The sequence below is a fragment of the Solanum stenotomum genome, chromosome 4 (assembly GCF_019186545.1).
Source record: "Solanum stenotomum isolate F172 chromosome 4, ASM1918654v1, whole genome shotgun sequence".
Lineage (NCBI taxonomy): Eukaryota > Viridiplantae > Streptophyta > Magnoliopsida > Solanales > Solanaceae > Solanum > Solanum stenotomum.
In genome coordinates this window covers 9,192,083-9,213,458 of record NC_064285.1, presented here as the reverse complement: position 1 = coordinate 9,213,458, position 21,376 = coordinate 9,192,083, and the positions used below count along the sequence as shown (strand labels likewise).

The 21,376-nt window shown below is 33.4% G+C and overlaps 1 pseudogene; it reads left to right on the top strand.

The window, feature by feature from the left end:
- Nucleotides 1-366: 366 nt before the first annotated feature.
- LOC125862417 (ABC transporter B family member 15-like) lies at nt 367-20,280 on the top strand (annotated as a pseudogene).
- The last annotated feature ends 1,096 nt before the right edge of the window (nt 20,281-21,376 follow it).

Here is a 21,376-nt window from a genome sequence, read left to right as displayed (position 1 = left end):
AACATGGGTAAAAGATCTTACTTTTTAGACAATTATGTATTGATTTAGAGTAGAGCTTTAGTGTATCCACTTAGTTGAGGTGTTCTATACACTACAAGAAAATGACTCTTTAGGGACCAAAATATAGGGATGAGTTACTAAACTAGTCCTTGAAAGTATACCAATAAGGACAAGGTTTTCTTCTGGTGTTTAATTCTAATTAATTAGGGAAGGGAAAAGAAATAGTATCTAAATTAATAGAGATCTGGTCCTAAGTCTCTAAATTGAGTGGACAAAAAGACCCCATTGGACTTTTTTCCTTTTTTTCCTTTAAAAAATAAATCAAAATTGAACACCCCTCTAGTTTTAATTAATCCAAAAGAAACGTTCCCTCTCAAACCATTAGAGAGTCGAACCCTAAATTTCTAGTGGAGAGCCAAGCCCTAAATTCTCTTTTCTGAAACCATGATTCACGATCTTAATGTTCCACTCATGGATTAGATATGTAATCTTATGTTCCATAGGAGTCCAGATCTTTGATAATTGTGGAATATGTCGCCAAGTTGGGAGATGCAGACCGTTGCATTAGCTGTTTCTCAAAATGGAGAAAATCCATGTAACTTCTTCGATTTCATCTCTATACACTTCTTGGTTTGACTATGGTAAGCACCCGTTAAATTATAGTATTTTATTAACTAATTATTTGAAATGGAACATATATTTGGGTTGCGATTCATGGATTTTTTTGTAACAACGTCAGAAGTTCATCTTCAAGGCATGGTTTAGTGTTTTTCTAGAGACTTATATTAGAAATTATTTGTGTCTCTTTATTCTTTTCTATGATAAATTTATGGTTATGATTATGGGTCTAAGTAGTAGTTTATAGAAATCACCATCTGAATGGTTAACTATCAACTGTAGAAGTATTAGGAAGTTAGAAAATTGATATAGAAAATTGAAAAGCTGGGGTGGTCAGCTGAAAAATTATACCATGTATACACTTAAAATGTGATGACAAAGTGGTCGATAGGTATTCAATCTTGCTTTTAACTCACGTGTTCGATTCATTTCTGTGGCGTTATTCTGTCTCTATTTTGTTCATTGCTGCTTCTGAAGGTGAAGCTGTTACTGCAAGAAAATAATAGAATTAGCTATGCATTTATAGTAAGAAATCTGTAAAGTTAATTCTTGTTTGTACTTAGAATAGATTTTTACAACTAATCATAAGAGTCAGTTGTTTCAATTCTTCTTAAAGACATTATAAATTCCTTATCTTTTTCCCACCTTTATGTATGAAATATTAACTTTTCATTGTTTTGCTTATAAACTCTTTGAGTTATGATTATGTTTTGTATTTTACTCATTGAATTAAAGTTCTTTGCAATATATTTGAATCATATTTATAGTAATAGAATTTTATCTTGACCTTTTCAATGCTAGTTTTGACTTTATATATTTGTTAATTCTAGTTAGTTGTTTGGCAGCAAAATATTTTGGAGCTCTGTAATTAAAGAGGTCTTGTACTTTTGCACCTGATTTGTAGGATGGAGAACATAAGACACCAAAAAAAGTTGCATTTTAACTTTATATATAGCATGTGAACCAACTCTTATAATTGAAAATTTTAGAGAAGGATGAGGTAGTGTGCGCGTGCAAGGTTTATAAGGAAGATCGAAACCATACGTGTTACATTTAGAATTGCCTTACAGTATGTACTCTAGCTTTTTCTGTTAACTAGAATAGGGGAATAGCTAGAACCACAAGCAACTACAAAGCTGGAAGACACAGAAGATCGACAGGGTTAAGAAGTAAGCATTTAGTAATTGCATTGCCTTTTAATGAGATAAACTTAAATACCCTGTAAGTTGCCACTAGCTTGCAACCTGTTGTCTTAGATAATGAATTATGTTTACATGTTGATCATAATAACTATAAATTAAACAAAGATCTTTAGTATAGATAGTACAAATTGTTGAGGAGAAAAGATATAGCTTGAGAATCTTTGGATGTTAAACTAGTAGTCTGTTCTGTCCCATTGCGTTCTACAAAATTCCTAAATGTTTTTGAGGCAAGTACTATTATTTTTGAACCTTTTTTCTTATTGATTTCTTTTAATGTATTAAGCTAATTATTGAGTTACTTGAAACAACTACAAACTACTATTTGGTCTATTAAGATAGAAAGACAAGATAAGGTTTACTTCCACATATTTTAACTATTTATGGGAGCTGCAACTTCGTTAAATATGTCAAGTTGATTATTTTTAGGAATCAACTCCCAAATAAGAGTATATAGAAGTAAATACTAGTTGAATATTGAGCAGGCACCATATTCACATCCAGCTAGTTGGTCCAGACTTAGTTACTTAGTTATAAATGTTTCATGTGTTTCTCTGATCAAATACAAGATCTATGCAGTAGACAAGTCCTGGATCATCCATGAGGTGTTTCTCAACATATCCAAAAATGCATTGTGGCCCATTCGTCTTGCCAAGCTATTTTTGATGAAAACATTCAAGGCAATAGGTATTTTCTTATATTCTGTCTAATTTACTAACTCGTTATTTTGCAAATCACTAGTACTGTTGAACTTCTGAAGTACTCATATTGTATCGATAGCAAGTTATAGATGTTGTGATATTGGAAACAACCTCTCTATCTCATGCAAGCCTTTCCAGACTTCACTTGTCGGATCACAGTGGGCATGTTGATGTTATTTGTTCTAGATCTTGTCATATTGTTTCAGCTATTTGCTTGTTCTTAAATTATTTACACATCTTATGAAAAAGTATCATATGCATATGGTGACCATTGCAGGTTCATTAAATGACTGGGCTGCATCAATATATTAATGGCTTTGCAAACACATTATGTGTAAAAGAATGCTACAGGGATTCACACTATGTTTGAACTTTGCCAATTACTAAATATTACACTAGGGAAATATGACAGTTTGCTCCACTCCTAAAAGGTTGGAATCTATGTGAAGATCAGTTTTCCTCTATATGCTTGACACAAACTAGACATAGGATTGCTCAAAGACTGCTGGACCTGGCACTATTAGACATGGGAATTGCAGGTGCTTGAAGTCAAAGAGTATAGGCAGTTGAATAAGTAAACAAGACATCTATATTAATTTTATTTGATAAAGGATGTTAGTTTTCTTTTTTTTTTCTGTGAAGTATTTGTGTAAATAATGATATGACGACTCATGTACTATAGTGTATATTTATATATATGAAAGCAGATTATGATAGTTCTATATCAATGCAATTTGATTATTGCCATTACTAATTATATTATAATTTCAAAAATAGTAAACTAAAAAGAATGTATATATAGGGACCTCACTTTTTCAAATAAGCTTTTGCGGACCAGCAAGCTGGTGGTTAAAAATCTTTGAGCACCAATTGATCTTCTATTTAAGGACCAATGAATATAGTCCTTAAAAGAGTTTTTAGGACCAGATCTTTGGTGGCCCTGTGACCTCTCTAGGGACCAGAAATACAGTCCCTAAAACAATTTTAAAGACCAGTTTAATGCTGGTCGTAAAAATAATTTAAGGACCAGCTAGTCCACCTTGTCCTTAATGTCCATTAGCGGCGGAAGCTATAGGGATAAGGTGGCGACCAGATTTTCCAGTCGCGATTGACCTTTAGGGACCAAAATCTTACTTTTTGGGACTAGTTTTCCCTTCCCTATAAAGCGTTTTTCTTGTAGTGATGCCCCGACAAGGTATAGGACAGTTCTGGCAGCACGGGCGAGATGTTGTATCATCACATAGCTCATAGTGATCGTTGTCAGTTAGAGAAAATCTCAAATTAGAGTAAAGAGTAATTTATTGTTTTTTATATACATCCTTGAGTTGATATCTTCTATTTATGAAGTTTTAAACACTGCATCTCTTATTATTGCTTTTGTATTGAAGTTGAGTTGAGATGAATATTCTTCCAATCTTATCAGTTCAGTAATTTATGCATTCAGTCTTCCTTACATACTCGTACATTCAATGTACTGATGTCATTCGACCTACATCTTATTATGCTACAGATATAGGTGTTTAGGGTCATCAACAGACGTTTTGTTGATCAGATCACTTTGCACTTCAGATAGCTTGGGTAAGCCTCCTTGCATTCCTAGGACTTCACATTTATTCTATTCAATGTCTTGAGATATCAGGGTCTTATCCCGATATCAATCTTCAGTAATAGAGGCTTCATATATAGATAGAGTTGATGAGTCTTTCAATAGTTACTTTTTCTTTGAGATGTTTTTGCAAACTATTATACTTATGTTATTGAGTATTTTACAGACAGTTTGAGTTGAGTATTTTCTTGGAGTTTAATTGTTCATAAAATTCTATTTTTAAGCCTTTATCGCTTGAGTAAGTCTTCCACTAAGAAGTCAACCAGGCCAAGGGTTAGCTTGGGGGACCATCAATGGTTCTCGACTTCCAGGCACGTCCAAGGTGTAGGCTTAGGGAATGACAAACTTGGTATTAAAGCACATAATTCAAGTTTCATAGGGTGTCTATGAAGCTATGTCAATAGGATCTTATTTATGGTTGTGAGGGCCCGACTTCTATAAATAGGGGACTACAAACATTTAAGAAAAGTTTTCCATCTTTTATACTCTAAATCGTGCAATAGAACTATATCATAAGGAACTTATTCAAACTCATGCGTTTCTCTAATCCATTTGACTACCCATCATACTCAAGGTGGTTGAAAAGCAAAGACTTGATCCTTATCGATAAGTTACTCTAAGAAAAAGTCTTCAGAAAGTCATGAGATTGCAGATGGGCTTGAGAGAAGCATGTGAGTGAGCTTAAGTGTTAAGATTCGAAAGAATGCACTCTTATTCATATGAATCGTGCATTCAAGCTAAAAGCGAGATGTACTCCCTTCTCTAAACCTTGTTTCAGTTGAGATCCTTATGAGAAAGTGTGTTTTAAAGCTTGGGTAGTATTTTCACCCGAAAAGATAGTATGTGTTGTGATGCATTCATCCTCATGCAACATAACATTGTTCATGGAAATATGAGAAAGTGGAGAAATGCTATCTTTTTTAGAAAGAAAATGTAACATTACTTATATCCTTGACCACGATCTAGGTGGCAAGTTGATGAGACATTAAGATTATGAGATTGGTATATGGACTGTGAGTCCCTTATGAGTCCTTGTCTAGAAGCTAAATGCTCGGCAATGTGTATACGACAGGTTATGCGACGACCTTGTGTTCCACCACATCATTTCATCATTCATTACATTGCACTTGGCCAGCTTTGTTGTGTTGTGTGCCTTAATTATTTGTATCTTTTCCTGTTAACTTTATTCACGTTGTTGTTATATAAACTGGCGGCACGGATGCTGGGATGAGATTTTTTTGCGTGCAAGTGGAAGCGTTTCATAGTTTATTTCTTAAGTCTGTTTAATTGCTTATACTCAGTCGGTCCGTACTTATGGATTGTACTCACCCCTACTTCTGTTGTCCCTTTTGATGTAGATCCTAGTCAAAGTGATCCTCGTAGTGGCTAATTGAATCTAACGGTTTCTTCTCTTTCGGAGTTGTGGTGAGATCCTACTTTTCGCATCGCCATTGGTTTCCATCTATATATCATTTACAGTCTTTAATTTTTTTTTGAAGACTTGAGATGTATTTCAAAACCTAGAAATGTATTAGATGCTCTTTATTTATGCTACCAGATTTTAAGAATTTCTTTGTTATTTCTTACTGGTTGTGGCCCGACTTCCCTTTGGGAGTCCCGTATGTGTATTTCTTTCGGCTTACACACTATTTTGGGGCTTCAAGGTGTGTTTCATCATCACCTTGGCTTTTGAATTGTCACATAGAGTATTTATTCTAATTTTTTACTCTTGTTGATATAGTGAAATTATTCATGTATGCATGTGGATTAGGTCATACTGACTAAGCACTTTAAATTTTTGTTTTCCTTATTTCATTTACTTTCGTTGTTATCAACTTACTATTATCTTGGTTATTGTCATCACAACATTGTTAGGATAAATTATGCACTATCCGAATTGTTGATCCTAAAAATTAGTATATTGGTGTTATGTAATATGCATTTTATATATATATATATATATATATATATTAAATTTTCAATTATAAACATTAATTAGTCTCAACACAACATGCAATTTAGCAATCCATCAAAAATATTTTAAATGGAAATTTTGACATATATTCTGATAGGGGTGAATAATGTATTAATATAGTTTGTATAGTGTAAAATCGGAAAGATAAATACTAAGACTGAATCAATGATTAATATAAATTTCATTAAAGTAAAATAAGAAATTTCAGATTAAATGAAGTAGTCTTTCAATTTTAATTTTATGTTTGAGGTCGTGCTCAGCACAAGTATCACCAATAGTTACTAACAGAGAGGAAATTAAATTAAATATGAATATAAATCCAATTCATGCATGTATATATTCATTTCTCAGTATAATATTAAAAGTTTCTTAATGAATTGCAATAATTGGCTTAACACCTCACATATCAGATCGTGAATTCTTTCAAATCCTTTATTTTACTTGATTATTTTGAAATATAATTAATTAAATTCACCAGAATTAATATATAAGTTTGATGTTTAAGGACATTGATTTTTTATTTTATACATGTCTTGAAACTACATAATGAATTTTAGTTCTCGGGTGATTTAACATTTAGAAAAAGAATAATTATAATTGAAGAAATTTATTTCTAAACTTCTGGTGGGAAGCACGTTATAATAGGACTTCACCTTTTGGGATTCAAGATTTTAAATTTTGACCGTAAAATTGAATTGAATTTTAAATTTCGAAAATAAAATCTATATATTGAAAAATTATATAAAAAAACATACTATAATATAAGTTATAACAATATAATAGTTCAAAATATTTAGCAATTATACAAAAAAAATTAATTCGTTTAATTGTTAAATCTGAACATCATCATTGGAACGAAAAAATAACTTTTTTTTCTAATTTATTGAGTGATTCTATTTTTTATAGAATAATTATTAGAAACAAATGGGTATAATAATTATTTTGAGGGATTGGGGAGAAAAGCTTGAGGGATATTAAATTTTAAGGTTTGGAAATATTTTTTAACTCTTTAAAAAACGTGGAAATAAAAAAATTACTTTTATCAGAATAAAAAAGAAAACAAATCACGTTATCAACGGAACAAATCCAGCAGGGTCATATATGTTTTATATATAAATAAATAGGAAGTTAAGATGGCTTCGGGAAATGGATTAATTATTTCATGATATACAAGGTTTAATACCCAAAATTTGAAGGTGGTGAAACGTAGCGACAGAGTCAGAATTTTAATTATGAAGTGTTAAAATATAAATTTGAGAAGTGTCAATATTTAATATTCTTTCAGTCTTAATTTATGTGACACTTTTTTTTTAGAATCAAACAGTTTAAGTTTGACCGAAATTTTGCGCATGAAATCTTCAAGATATTTGAAATTTAATTATTTATTTATGAACTACGTGAAAAGTACTATAATTCACAATAATTGTAATTGAAAATATTCACAATAATTGATAATTCAAAGTATTTAAAAGATATATGAAATTTTTTATGATCAAAGATAGATTGATTTGAATTTAAAAATGTGAAAAGAGACACATAAATTGAGACGAAGAAAGTATATATATATATATATATATAACTTTTCTTTAAGGTTAACGATTGAGTACACGTGCACCCCCGATTTTCCACGTGTGCCAGCCTTCGATAGACAAGCCCCAGGGGAAGAGCTACACGTTAGTATGGATGGTCAGATGAACAACCTTCGTCGGAAAATTTTTGCGAGTATATATGGTAAATATCGATATTTTCGGACATATACTAATTTTTGAACAACCTTGTAATACTAAAGAAAGATAGGGCAATGATTAAGGCTGTTCAAAGTTGCCTCAAAGGCCCAGACTAAGACGTTTTGTTTATTTCTTTTAAGTTTCGTTTTTTAAGAGAACAAAAGTGACGTTTCAATTTTTTTAATCTAACGGGCAAGGTTTATTTTTTTACTTGTCATAAAGTATGAACACTCTTAACGAAAATTTTGGATCCGCCACTGATAACAACCCTTAAACTTTCAATGGATGGGTTTGAACACATGACTAAGTGTTCTTATTAATTATATACACCTTTGCTCCAAATTAAATTTTGATTTTTTTGCGCATGTTCTTAATTACTTGTGACATAAATAAGTTAACCACTTAAAATATACTATTTCCTTTCATATAATAAGCTGTAAATCTCATACATGTTTCAATTGAGGATAATGTCTATACTTAAAGAAGATGAAATATTTTAAGTAACTAACTTATCTATGTACATTACATGTACATAGAACGCATACAAAAATAATTTTTATAATTTGAACTAAAAATGTTTAATAGAAAAATTTATTATATGTACATGTATTCAATTTTATTGAGTCAACCATTAGCCAGACTGTCAAAATGAAGTTTATCAACAAATTTTAAAAAGTATTTATGTATTTATAACTCACAAGAATTTTGGAGAGAACGTGTGAACAAAAAGTTGGCAGGTGTGTACAGTTGTATGGAATTATTTACAAGTATATATCATTTTTAATTAAGTTTGACTAGCCACATTTATTATCTAAATAGAAATATTGGTGCAAGTACCATGTAATAAAGTATATGCGTGACCTTATAATTTTTACCAAATATTTGATGATCTTGGACGATGTCATTCAAATACAATTTTCTCGATTTCAATTTATATGATCGTAACTTAAATTAATATGAAATGTAAAAATTAATGGTTACTATTTGTTTTTTTTTCTTCTCCAAGTTGGTTGCATGACATTATACATATTAGTGTTTATAATAGCATATATAGCAACAAATTAGAATCTTAGGGTCGCAAGTGAAAAATGATTACGACAATTTCCATGCATGCTGATGGAGTCGATATCTTGTTGATGACTCTAGGTTTTCTTGGGGCGGTTGGCGATGGAGCTTCCTTTCCGGTCATGCTAATAGGAGTGGCGGAGGGAGGATTTTCATCAAGGGGGTTCAAAAAAAAATTAATCACGTAAATAATATCCACAAATAAATTAAACGGGTTGAATCGGATATAAACGGGTCGAATTAAACTGTCGAATCAAGAAGAAAAGGATTTTTTTAATATTTGACTTTATAATTAGGGATTAAACTAATAAATCCTAAATTCCCAATCAGCGTTTTAATTTTTTGGAACTAAACATCATTTTCTGATTGCATTATTATATTTTTAAATAAATTAAAACGCCTAAAATATAAGCTGATAAAAGAAATGCCTCTGCCCGGATTCGAACACGCGACCTCGCGTGCAGTAAAGCAAATTTCTGAACCCCCAACGCCACTGAGCTACGCCTTTGGTGTATGTTCAGGGGGTTCAGTACTATATATATACATGTATATTAAAAATTTAATCTTATATATATAGTGTAATTTTTCGACGAAGGGGGTTCGGATCCCTTCGTCCTACATAAATCCGCCCCTGGGCTAATAGCCATCGCCAAGCTCATGAACATTATTGGTGGTTTGAATACTTCAAATGTCCTTAACTTTAGGCACAACATTAACGAGGTAAGTAAACCGTGAGACTTGAACGCACACCTATGGTGGTGCAAATTACTTTTGAAGTATATAGAGCGATTAATCCTCAGAGTTTTTGTTATTTGCAGAATGTTATGTTATTGATTTACCTTGCTTGTGCAAAATGGATCGCGTGTTTCTTAGGTTTGTCTAATCAATCTATCTCTTCCTAGTATAAATTCAATGTTAATTTTAATTTGTACGTTCTATCGTACTAAGGATATCTTTTATTTTTATTTTTTCTATTATGAATTTGTGATTATTATTTTGTTAGAGGGTTTTTGTTGGACAAGAACAGCAGAGAGACAAGCTTCAAGGCTAAGGATAAGATACTTGAAAGCAGTTTTAAGACAAGATGTGGGCTACTTTGATTTACATGTTGCAAGCACAGCTAATGTCATAGCCAGTGTTTCTGGTGACAGTTTAGTAATTCAAGATTGCATTAGTGAAAAGGTTAGTTTAATTTTGTTTTGTTTTTCATTTATTTGTCATCGTATATTCTTAGATCTTTGAAGTTAGCACAAAGTTTCACTCAGACACTTTAACTAAAGACATATACTACAATTTAGAGACGGGTTCGATTGTGTGATTTTGATACTTTTTGTTCATGACTTGACAAGTTTACGTGGTTAACATACCAAATAGGTGTATGAAAAAACCCAAAGATTACAAAAAAAAAGTGTGTTTTGTTTTAAATTCTTTTTAATTTTGGATAGCAGTGAGATTCGATCTTAGGACCTCTGTCTGCTCTAATACCATATTGAAGTGTGTGATCATCTTATCTAAAAGCTTAAGTTGTTAGAGAGATCACACTTTTATTATTTAATTATATTTTCAACATGTCTTTCTTATTTTTTGGCCAGATTTAAAATTGTGGTTGTAGTGGTGCAATCCCCTAGCTGGAGATTGTTTTGAAGGGGAAGGAGAGATTGGGGTTAAGAAAAAAAAAATAAAATATATATATATATATATGTATATACTTCTTAGAACTTTTTTGCTTTTAACTATATATTATTTCGGAATCTAAATGTCATGTGTCTTCATTTAATTTAAATGTCACGTGTCTTCATTTAATTTGTACTTTGACATGTCATTGGCAAGTGGTTTACACATTCTTTACATATTTGATTGAGCCTGCGGAAATTGTCGAAATGACACAATCAAACCCTACAACAACTATTTAAACTATACAAATCTTAGTTAAGGTGTCTAAGTTAAACTCCGTGCCAACTTTAGGTGTCTGGATACAACCTTACCCTTGTGAAATTTTCTGTCTCCTATTGAACAATATTCACCTCAACAATCTTTATGAATCTAAATATATCATTTCGCTAATTTTTCATCCTAATGAGATTCAACTGAACCCCTTGTGTCCACCTAACTTTTGTCCCCAAAGTCTCATATTAATATATGACAATGTTTTATAATATTGGAAATGGGTACCACTTTTCTTGAGGGACGTATCAACGTTTATTGGTGCATACGTGGTAGGATTCTTGATGATTTGGAGGCTGGCATTAATAGCATTTCCAATAGTATTTTTGTTGATGATACCAAGTATGATTTATGGAAGGGCACTTATGAGAATATCAAGAAAAATGAGGGATGAATATAGTAAAGCTGGAAGTATTGTGGAACAAGTGGTTTCTTCAATTAGAACAGTGTATTCCTTTGTTGGAGAAAGAAAAAGTATAGAAGATTATTGTGTTGCACTTGAAGGATGTGTTGAATTGGGAGTAAAACAAGGTTTAGCTAAAGGATTGTTCATTGGAAGTAATGGTTTTGGCTTTGCAATTAGAGCTCTCATGTCTTATTATGGTAGTAGATTAGTTATGTACAATGGAGCTCATGGTGGCAATGTCTTTATGGTCACCCTTGCAATTTCCTTGGGTGGAATGTAATTATCTCTACCCCTTTCTTTTTATATTATCACTATTGCCTAACATGTTCTAATCTAGATTAGTTATAACACTTTATATTATAATAAGTAGAAATAAGACACAAGTATCCCCTAGATTATGATCGAAATCCTAGAGACATCTTAACTAAACTAAGCTCATATTACCACCCCGAACCCATTTTTTTTTTTGTAATTTTGTACACCTTTTTGGCTTACATGACATCCAAACATCTCCCACGCACCTCAACTACGTGGAGTCACGAAGTGTGGCACGTAAGTCAAAAGATGTATAAAATTACAAAAAAAAAACGAGTTTAGGGGGGTAATAGGACTTTAGTTTAGTTAAGGTGTATTTCTGAGATTTCGTTCATAGTCTAGCGTGCATGGTACTTGTGCCTTATCCCTAATAAGTACTAATTAGTACTTCTTTCGTCTTATTTTATGTGGTAACATTGATATTTTGAGAGTAAATCAAATTTTATTCAGTACTAGAAAATATGAAATTAACTATGGAATTTGTCACTATATAGCTCCTAGATAATTGAATTTATATATAATTTATCAGTTAAATGGGATTAGCATGAGATTTTTGTTGTTTATCTAGGAAATATTTTTCGTCGCTAATTTCTTGTTTTCTTGTAGTGATTTTTATTGAATTTTTCTTTATATTCTCTCCATCCCAATTTATTTGAGTTAGTTTGACTTGGTACAAAACTTAAGAAAAAAAAACTTTTGAAACTCTGTTTTCTGTTAAACCGAACCACCATATATTTTTGGCATAATACATAAATATGACCTTTAACTTGGCTTCATCTTGCATTTATGTTTTCCAACTTTGGATGTATATAAATAAACATTTAAATTTGTATAAAGTTGAAGAAGTAGACATATGCACTACTTAAAAATTGTCAAAAAACGACGGCCAAAAGCGACGGACTGCGTCACTTTTTTGGTCAAAATCGACGAAAAAGCGACGCAGTCACTTCCGTCGCTTTTTAGCTCGACGCTTTTCAAAAAGCGACGGACTGCATCGCTAAAAAAGCGACGGACTGCGTCGCTTTTAGAGACGGACTGCGTCTCTTTTAGCAACGGACTGAGTCGCTTTTTTACTATTTTTTTTTAAAACTTTTTTTAAAAAAAAGCGACGGACTGCGACGCTTTATTTTAATTTTCATTTTTTTAATTTCTAAAGGGCGACGCAATCCGTCACTTTCTGGAAATTTATTTTTTGAAAATCGCAGAAAAGTGACGGATAAAAGTACACTGTCCGTCGCTTTTCTGGAAATTTTATTTTTAAAAACCCAAAAAAGCGACGGACAAAACCACGCTGTCCGTCGCTTTTCTGAGTTTTAAAAAAAATTAAAACCCAAAAAAGCGACGGACTAAACCACGCTATCCGTCGCTTTTTCTGCAATATTTTTGACAGTAGCAGCTCGCAGCTTCTGTTGCCCACCTGCAAATGCAATTTGATTCAATTCTACACTATTCAGCCCAATCAAACACACACAATTATAAACAATCTAAACAAAACCTAAAACAACAAGCTTAAAATAACATTCAAAAGTATTTAACTCATAAATTAAAGACTTATAAAGTCTTTTAAAATTCGTTTTAAAATTTCAAAAAGTTCATAAAGGTCCAGAGATCTAAATTAGGGAGTGAGATCTACATAATCATCCTCATCACTCTCGTCGTCGGTGTCATCGAGAGCCGAAGTAGTAGGTCGACGAGCAAGGTTCATCACTTGTTCTTTGAAATTAGAACTTGAACTTGAAATTAAAATTTGAAATTGAACTTAGAACTTGAACTTAGAATTAGAACTTGAACTTGAAATTTAACTAATTTTAGAACTTTGGAGCGACGCTGTCCGTCGCTTTTTCTTTCGTCGTTTTTTAGTAGTTTTTTAGTAGTGATGTGTCCTATGTGGCGTCATACGTGATCAATTTGCGTCCTACATGACGTGCATTATGTCACGTAGGATACACGTGTCTTCTTGTTCAATTTTATACAAATTTAAGTGTATATTTGTACAAATCCAAAATTAAAGAGTATAGATATCTGTTGAAGTCAAGTTAAAGGACATGCCTATAGTTTGAGATTGAAAGAATAACTTACTTGTATAACATACACTGTACTCTATTAAAACACACTAATAGTGTAAAAAAATCATTACATGATCTATGCATAAAAATTTAAATCCATCATAAAAGCCTATTTTAGTTAATTTATATATTTAAACTTTGGATGTGCACAAATAACATTTAAACTTATATAAAATTGAATAAGTAGATACACATATTATATATAGTGTCCTACATGACAGTACATGTGAGGCGCCATATAGGATGCTACGTAGGACGCGTGTGTCTATTTGTTCAACTTTATATAAGTTTAATTGTCGAGTTATGCATTGGAGGGCATAGATGTCAGTCGAGAGGAGAAGTTAAATGGCATGTTTTATGTGTTATGCCTTTTAGTTATGTTTCATATTCTTCAACTGATTCTTCAGTATAATTTATGAAAGATGGTTTTTTCTTCCTCCAACCAGATCATTGAGTTCTGGTTTGTCAAACATAAAGGGTTTTGCAGAAGCAAAAGTAGCTAATGAACGCGTAATGGAAATAATAAAGAGGGTACCCAAGATTGATTCGGAAAACATGGAAGGCCAAACATTGGACAAAATGACAGGGGAAATAGAATTCAAACACATTGAATTCGTGTATCCATCAAGGCCCGAAAGCATAGTTCTAAAAGATTTTAATCTAAAAATCCCGAGAGGGAAAACAGTGGCATTAGTGGGAGGAAGTGGATCGGGCAAGTCTACGGTAATAGCACTGCTTCAGAGATTTTATGATCCGCTGGCTGGAGAGATTCTTCGTGATGAAGTCGTCATTAATAGGCTGCAGCCCAAGTGGCTGAGGTCTCAGATGGGTCTGGTGAGCCAAGAGCCTGCACTTTTTGCAACCACAATTAAAGAAAATATACTCTTTGGCAAAGAGGATGCATCTATGGAACAAGTTATTGAGGCTGCAAAAGCTTCTAATGCTCATAACTTCATATGTCAATTGCCTAAGGGTTATTACACCAAGGTATGTTAGGACAACGCCTCTTCTTTTTTTCTTTTATCCTAAGTATTTAGACACATGGGGTGTGTTTGGTATGAAGGATAATGTTTTTTTATATAGAAAATTTGGCAATGTGCCATTTAACTTGACTTCAGTTGTCATCTATTCATCCAACTTTGAGTGTGTACAAGTAAACATTTAAACTTGTATAAAGTTGATCAAGTAAATATTCACGTCCTACAAATCAGTTCGAGTGTATCTCATGCGAAATGCCATGTAGGACGCGTGTATCCACTTGTTCAACTTTATACAAGTTTAAGTGTCTACTAGTGTGCACACCCAAAGTTGAAAGGCACCAGTTGAGTCAAGTTAAATGACATGTTTATGTATTATGCCTTTTTTTAAAAGTAAATACTGCTGAATATGTTGGGGGTGAATTAAAAATCCTTTAGTCGACTTCCTGGATTGAGCAGTCGACTCACCTGCAAGTTAGTATCACAGTATAAAATAAGATAATGACGGGAAGTAAATTGACACAGGATATTTTATACTGGTTCGGAACACCGGTGTGGTGCCTACGTCCAGTCCCCTTGGGTTTCAAGGGTTTCCTTAAGAGCAGTTGTGAACTTGAGAAGTTACAAAGAGTTCCAACTAAGTTCCCTGCATGATATGCAAATCAGATTTTCTATTTGACACAACTTCTACCTGTATAATCTACACTCAAATCTTTCTTTTTCTTTTCTTTTTCAGTTGTATACTCTCGAGAATACAATGTTTTTTATGAAAGATAACAGAAGACAATCGTACAAGTTCAAGTGAAGTGCGTGTTTCACACCTAAGTCTTAGGAGGTTTATATATGCGTAGACTTGTGCTCTTGTAAGGAAAAACCCAAGGGTGTTTGTCTCAATCAAGGATATTGAGGGATTCCTTGATTGAGGCGATTTGCTGATCCATGTCCATATTAGATATGTGCATGGTAAATCGTTTTTCTTCCTTCTTGGCTTGACTAGCTTGATTCTATTCTTGGCTGGATAGCTGATCTCGAATCTTGTCTTGATTTGACTTTCTTCCTTCTCTTGGTAGCTTGATTCTATTCTTGGTTTGATTGTTGATCTCTTGATTTCGTCCTGTCAATTAAGATATGCTTGATTGAGCTGCTGCTAGATTGGGGCCATCTGGTATTGATTCTGAATCCCTTTGATTAAGTCTTTCCTTTCTATCATTGCTGTAGATATCAGAACATATCTCTTTCCATCTTGGTGTTGTCTAGTTGGATCATTTCCTTTTTGATTCCTTTGCAATTAATCTGCTTGAATCATTTGCTTTTGATTTCGTTGCCTGCGAGAATTGTGAGTAATGTGTTAAGTGTCGTTTATCAAAATCAATTAACTCTAAGGAGTTAACAATCCTTCCTAGGACATCACTAAATTAATACTTAAATTAGTTTATGCACTATCGGCGTAAAACAAAAATATTTATATGATCAAGTCACTTTTGGAAAAAATAATAATTTGGAAGAACATGTATGCAGGTGGGGGAGAGAGGTATACAAATGTCTGGGGGGCAGAAACAGAGAATAGCCATAGCAAGAGCTATTATCAAGTCACCAAGAATACTCCTCCTAGATGAGGCAACCAGTGCACTTGACACTGCATCAGAAAGAGTGGTGCAAGAAGCTCTAGACAATGCCTCCCGCACCACAATCATCGTAGCACACCGCCTTTCCACTATCCGTAACGCTGACCTTATCGCCTTGGTTCAAAATGGTCAGGTCAAGGAAATTGGCTCACACAATGAGCTAATTAAAAATCAAGAAAACAGACTATACGCTTCCTTAGTCTGTCTACAACAAACTGAAAATCCTGCTGGAGCGACTATTGTTTCTGCACAACAATCTGCAAATCGTGATGATTCAAAACATACAAGTATCCCTAGCTTCTTGATTGAAGCAAAATCGACCGTGAAAAATGCTGCAGTTCCGAGTACTTCAGGGTAAGGAAAGGCTATTGGCAATGAATTTGCCAGAATGGCCGCAAGCAACTTTAGGATGTATTGGAGCAATCTTAGTTGGTGGAGTTCAACCAGTATATACTTTTGTAAGGGGGCAATGATATCAGTGTATTTCTCGCCTAGGCATGACGAGATTAAGAAAAAGACTAAGATTATACTCTGGCTTTCCTGGGGATGACATTTATTACCCTTGTTCTCAATGTACTTCAGCATTATAACTTCGCGGTCATGGGAGAGCGATTGACTAAAAGGGTCAGAGATAGGATGTTATCCAAGATTCTTACTTTAGAAGTTGGATGGTATGACAAGGAACATAATTCCACTGCTGCGATATGCTCTAAACTTGCCGATGAAGCCAGTGTGGTACGATTTCTACTCTTTTAGATTCATTTTAAACGATGGTGTTTGGCTAATCAGATTGTTTCAGAATGAGAGACATTTATCTCGGACTTGTGGTCTTAGACTTTCATGACATTTATGTGACTCTAAGATCATTTCATTGACTATTAATGAAAAAACAAAGGGAAAAGAGCCTCATATACTCTTCAAATTTGCGATTTAAAGTTGATATATATCCTCGTTATAAAAGTGGTTCACATATACCTTTACTGTTGCACAAATGGGTATATGTGAGCCACTTTTATAATGAGGGATATATCATCACTAAATCAAAAAGTTGAGGGTTATATCAGACCCTTTTCCCAAACAAAAATTGAAGTTGATAGAGTTACCAACTATATAAAGTGTCGTTCTTTTTTACGAAACTAAGTGTGAAATAAGTAATGACAACATGTTTTGTTTTGTAATTGGCAGGTGAGGTCTTTGGTTGGGGATAGGATGTCATTATTCATTCAGACAATTGTGGGGATGACCATAGCTTGCATGGTTGGCCTAGTAATCGCGTTGAGAATGTCATTGGTTTTGTTCATGGTTCAACCTGTCATCATTCTCTGCCTCTATTGCAAGCGCGTGTTATTGAAAGCATGTCAGAAAAATCCATCAAGGCTCAAGAAGAAAGCAGCAAGTTAGCAGCTGAAGCAGTTACTAATCTACGAACTGTAACTGCCTTCTCCTCCCAAGCCCGAATTCTTCAAATGCTAAAGGAAGCCCAAGAAGGCCCTCTACGTGAAAGTATACGACAGTCATGGTTCGCAGGAATCGTACTTGGCACTACCAACAGTCTCCAGTCATGTACATGGGCTCTATTTTTCTGGTATGGTGGCTATCTCATGGCAGAAGAGCAATATTGGAGCTCAAGCCCTATTCCAAACCTTTGTGCTTTTAAGTAGCAATGGGCTTGTCATAGCGGATTTAGGAACAATGACTAAGGATCTCGCCAGAGGTACGGATGCTGTTAGCTCAGTCTTTGCAACATTGGATCGATATTCCTTAATCGAGCCAGAGGATTCAGATGGTTACAAGCCAAAGAAAATAACAGGCCATATCGAGATGTGTGAGGTGGATTTCGCGTACCCTGCCCAGGGGCGGCTGGTAAGGCTTAAAAAAAAGTCTTTTGCCTTAGGCCCCAATTTTAGGGGGGCCCATTTTTTAGTTAATTAGATAGGATTAAATTAAAAAATAATAGTATTAGAACTAAGACAATAAATGTAAAGGCCCCATTTTTTAGTTAATTAGGAAGGATTAAATTTTAAAAAAATTGTTAGAACCAAGACAATAAATGCAAAACGGTTCAATGAAGTGATAGTATGATAGATATGACTATGACTTTTTGACTTTTCAATAAAAAGTTGTATACCTTTTTTTTAATGTACAAATTATCTTTTTTTTTTTTACCTTATTTTTTTTCTAATTTTATTTTTATATATTTTATTCTCCTCCCTTCTATTTCTTCTCACTTTCTTTTTTCTAATCTTACATCTCTCTCTTATTCAAAGCTTAAAAATTTACTCGTTCTATTGATAGTTTATATTTTAAATTTGGAGAAAACTATATTGCAACCGCCCGATTCATTTTTGGAAATCAAGTCTTCATAGCTTTTGAATTCGGTAATATCATTCTAATTTCTAATATTATTTTTGTTTTGTGTCTTCTGTTTATTATATTTTTTATTTGATATTGTAAATAGTGTTTTAAAATATTTGTTAGATTTTGATGTCGCTATAGATCGATTAAGAGGTTTAGTTTCCTTTTTTAAAACATATAGAGAAGAAGGATTTACAAGTACTATGATTTCGGCTAAGGAAATTGCATTAGAGATGAATATAGAACCTATATTTCGTAAGAAACGTGTAATTTATAGAAAAAAACAATTTGATGAGAATGTTGATAATGAAATCACAAGATCTCTTGAAGAATCATTTAGAGTTGATTACTTCTTATACATAGTAAACCAAGCCATCTTTTCACTTCAAAATAGATTTGAACAATTTGAAGTATATGAAAATATTTTTGGTTTTCTATTTAGTGGGAAAAAATTGAGATCTTTAGATGATGAGAATTTGAAAAAATATTGTCTTAAACTTGAATGTTCCTTAAAAAATAATACTCACTCTGATATTGACGGTTTAGACTTATATTCTGAATTAAAAGTGTTAAGGGAAATCATAAAAGTAGAAGACAATACTCTAATTGAGATACTCAATCAAATAAAAAGACTTGATTCTTTTCCAAATGCTTACATTAATTATATAATAATGTTAACAATTCCCGTAACAGTCACCTCAGCCGAAAGAAGTTTTTCAAAATTAAAAATAATAAAATATTATTTAAGATCGATAATGTCTCAAGAAAGATTAAGTGATTTGGCTACATTATCGATTGAAAAAGAATTATTATAAGAGATTGACTACACAAAAATTATTAACAACTTTGCATCTGAAAAAGCTAGAAAAATAGATTTAAAATAAAAACATTTATAATTTTTTTTAAGGCCTCTAGTTTGATTTTGGCCTTAGGCCACCAACGGGTTTGAGCCGCCCCTGACCCTGCCAGGCCTAATGTGATCATCTTCAAGGGGTTCTCAATAACAATCGATGCAGGAATATCAACAGCATTGGTAGGACAAAGTGGTTCGGGGAAGTCCACGATAATTGGTTTAATAGAAAGATTCTACGACCCTTTAAGTGGTGTAATAAATATAGACGGACGTGACATAAGATCATACCACTTGAAGTCATTGAGGAAGCACATAGCACTTGTAAGCCAAGAACCAACATTATTTTCTGGAACCATAAGGGAAAACATAGCATATGGAGTACTAGCATCAGAAGAAGTGGATGAATCAGAGATAATTGAAGCCGCGAAGGCAGCAAATGTCCATAGTTTCGTCTCAGCATTAAAAGACGGATATGACACATGGTGTGGGGATAGGGGACTGCAGTTATCAGGAGGCCAAAAATAGAGAATCACAATAGCTCGTGCAATATTAAAAAATTCAGGGGTATTATTATTAGACGAGGGAACGAGTGCATTGGACAGTCAATCGGAGAAATTAGTACAAGATGCACTTGAACGAGTGATGGTTAGGCGGACGAGCGTGGTTGTGGCACATAGGCTATGTACTATACAAAATTGTGATGCAATTGTTGTGTTAGACAAAGGCAAAGTTGTGGAGAAGGGGACTCACTCTTCTTTGTTAGATAATAGGCCTTGTGGAGTTTACTACTCTCTGGTTAGATCAGTTAATCATCATCCTTAATTACACTACTAGAAACAAATATTCTTCCAACTGCGAATCAGTGGGAAATTTATGCTATAGAATATGATTTTTTCATTCATTTCCCACCAAATTAGCTCATTAGGAAATGAATTCTCACTGAAATAGTGGGAAACTTCCTAATTTTTCTGTATGAAAACATTTTTATTTTTTTCTCACTAACTCAATCAACATATCTGTCGAAATAGTCATTGAACATTTTTTCAGGAGAAAAATAGTGATTTTTTAGCCGTGTTAGTTCTTCACTATATATGACTAAAACTTGGGGAGTTTCTCAAACTGACAACCATCACTATGAGACTCATGATGGTACAACGTCTTGCCCATGTTGCCAAAGTCATCCAATACTTTGTCAGGGTAAATGTAACATCTGGCAATGTGAAATAATTGAAGAGGCTTAGAATTGGAAATTTTCATTTTTGGAAAGAATTTTAAAGATCTGGAAAATTGACTAGTATGGGAAAAAGTGAGTTTTTGGCCAACTTTGAACAGCTGTAACTCCTAGATCAGGATGATTTAGGTGTAGTTCCAGTTATGATTGCGAATCTTGTGGAATGATCTTTCCAACGCTGCTGAGTTTTCTCGATTCCGAGTTCATATGAGTGAATTATGCCCTTTGGAAGTTGGGCAGTTGGCAGGGAAGTGAAGTCCGTCCGGAAATTTTAAGGGTATTTTGGTCTTTTCCCTAATCATTTCTTTGGGTTATATTAAGGTGTTAGACTGATTTTTGGATCATTTTTGTCCCATTTTAAAGAGTGAGAGTTAGGGCTTGGGAGATAATAGAGAAAGAAGAGGAGAAGGAAGAGGAGAAAGGGAAGATCAAGCAAGGAGATCATCGTGGTTTTCGTCGGGGGTGATCCCTATCAAGGTATGTGAGTTCATAGTGTTGGGTGATTCTTTCCCCCACACGCCAAACTCATTTTAAATTCCGAGAAAAGATTGGTTGTGTTGTTGAAGTTTTGTGGTTGTTCTTGTTGAAGTTTGTGGTTGTGTTGGTTGAAGTTTGTGGTTGTGTTGTTGAAGTTTATTGTTGGTTTGGTGTATGTTTCCGGTGGTGTTTTTGATTTGAATCTATTGTATATTGAGGGTTTTAATGATTCTAAG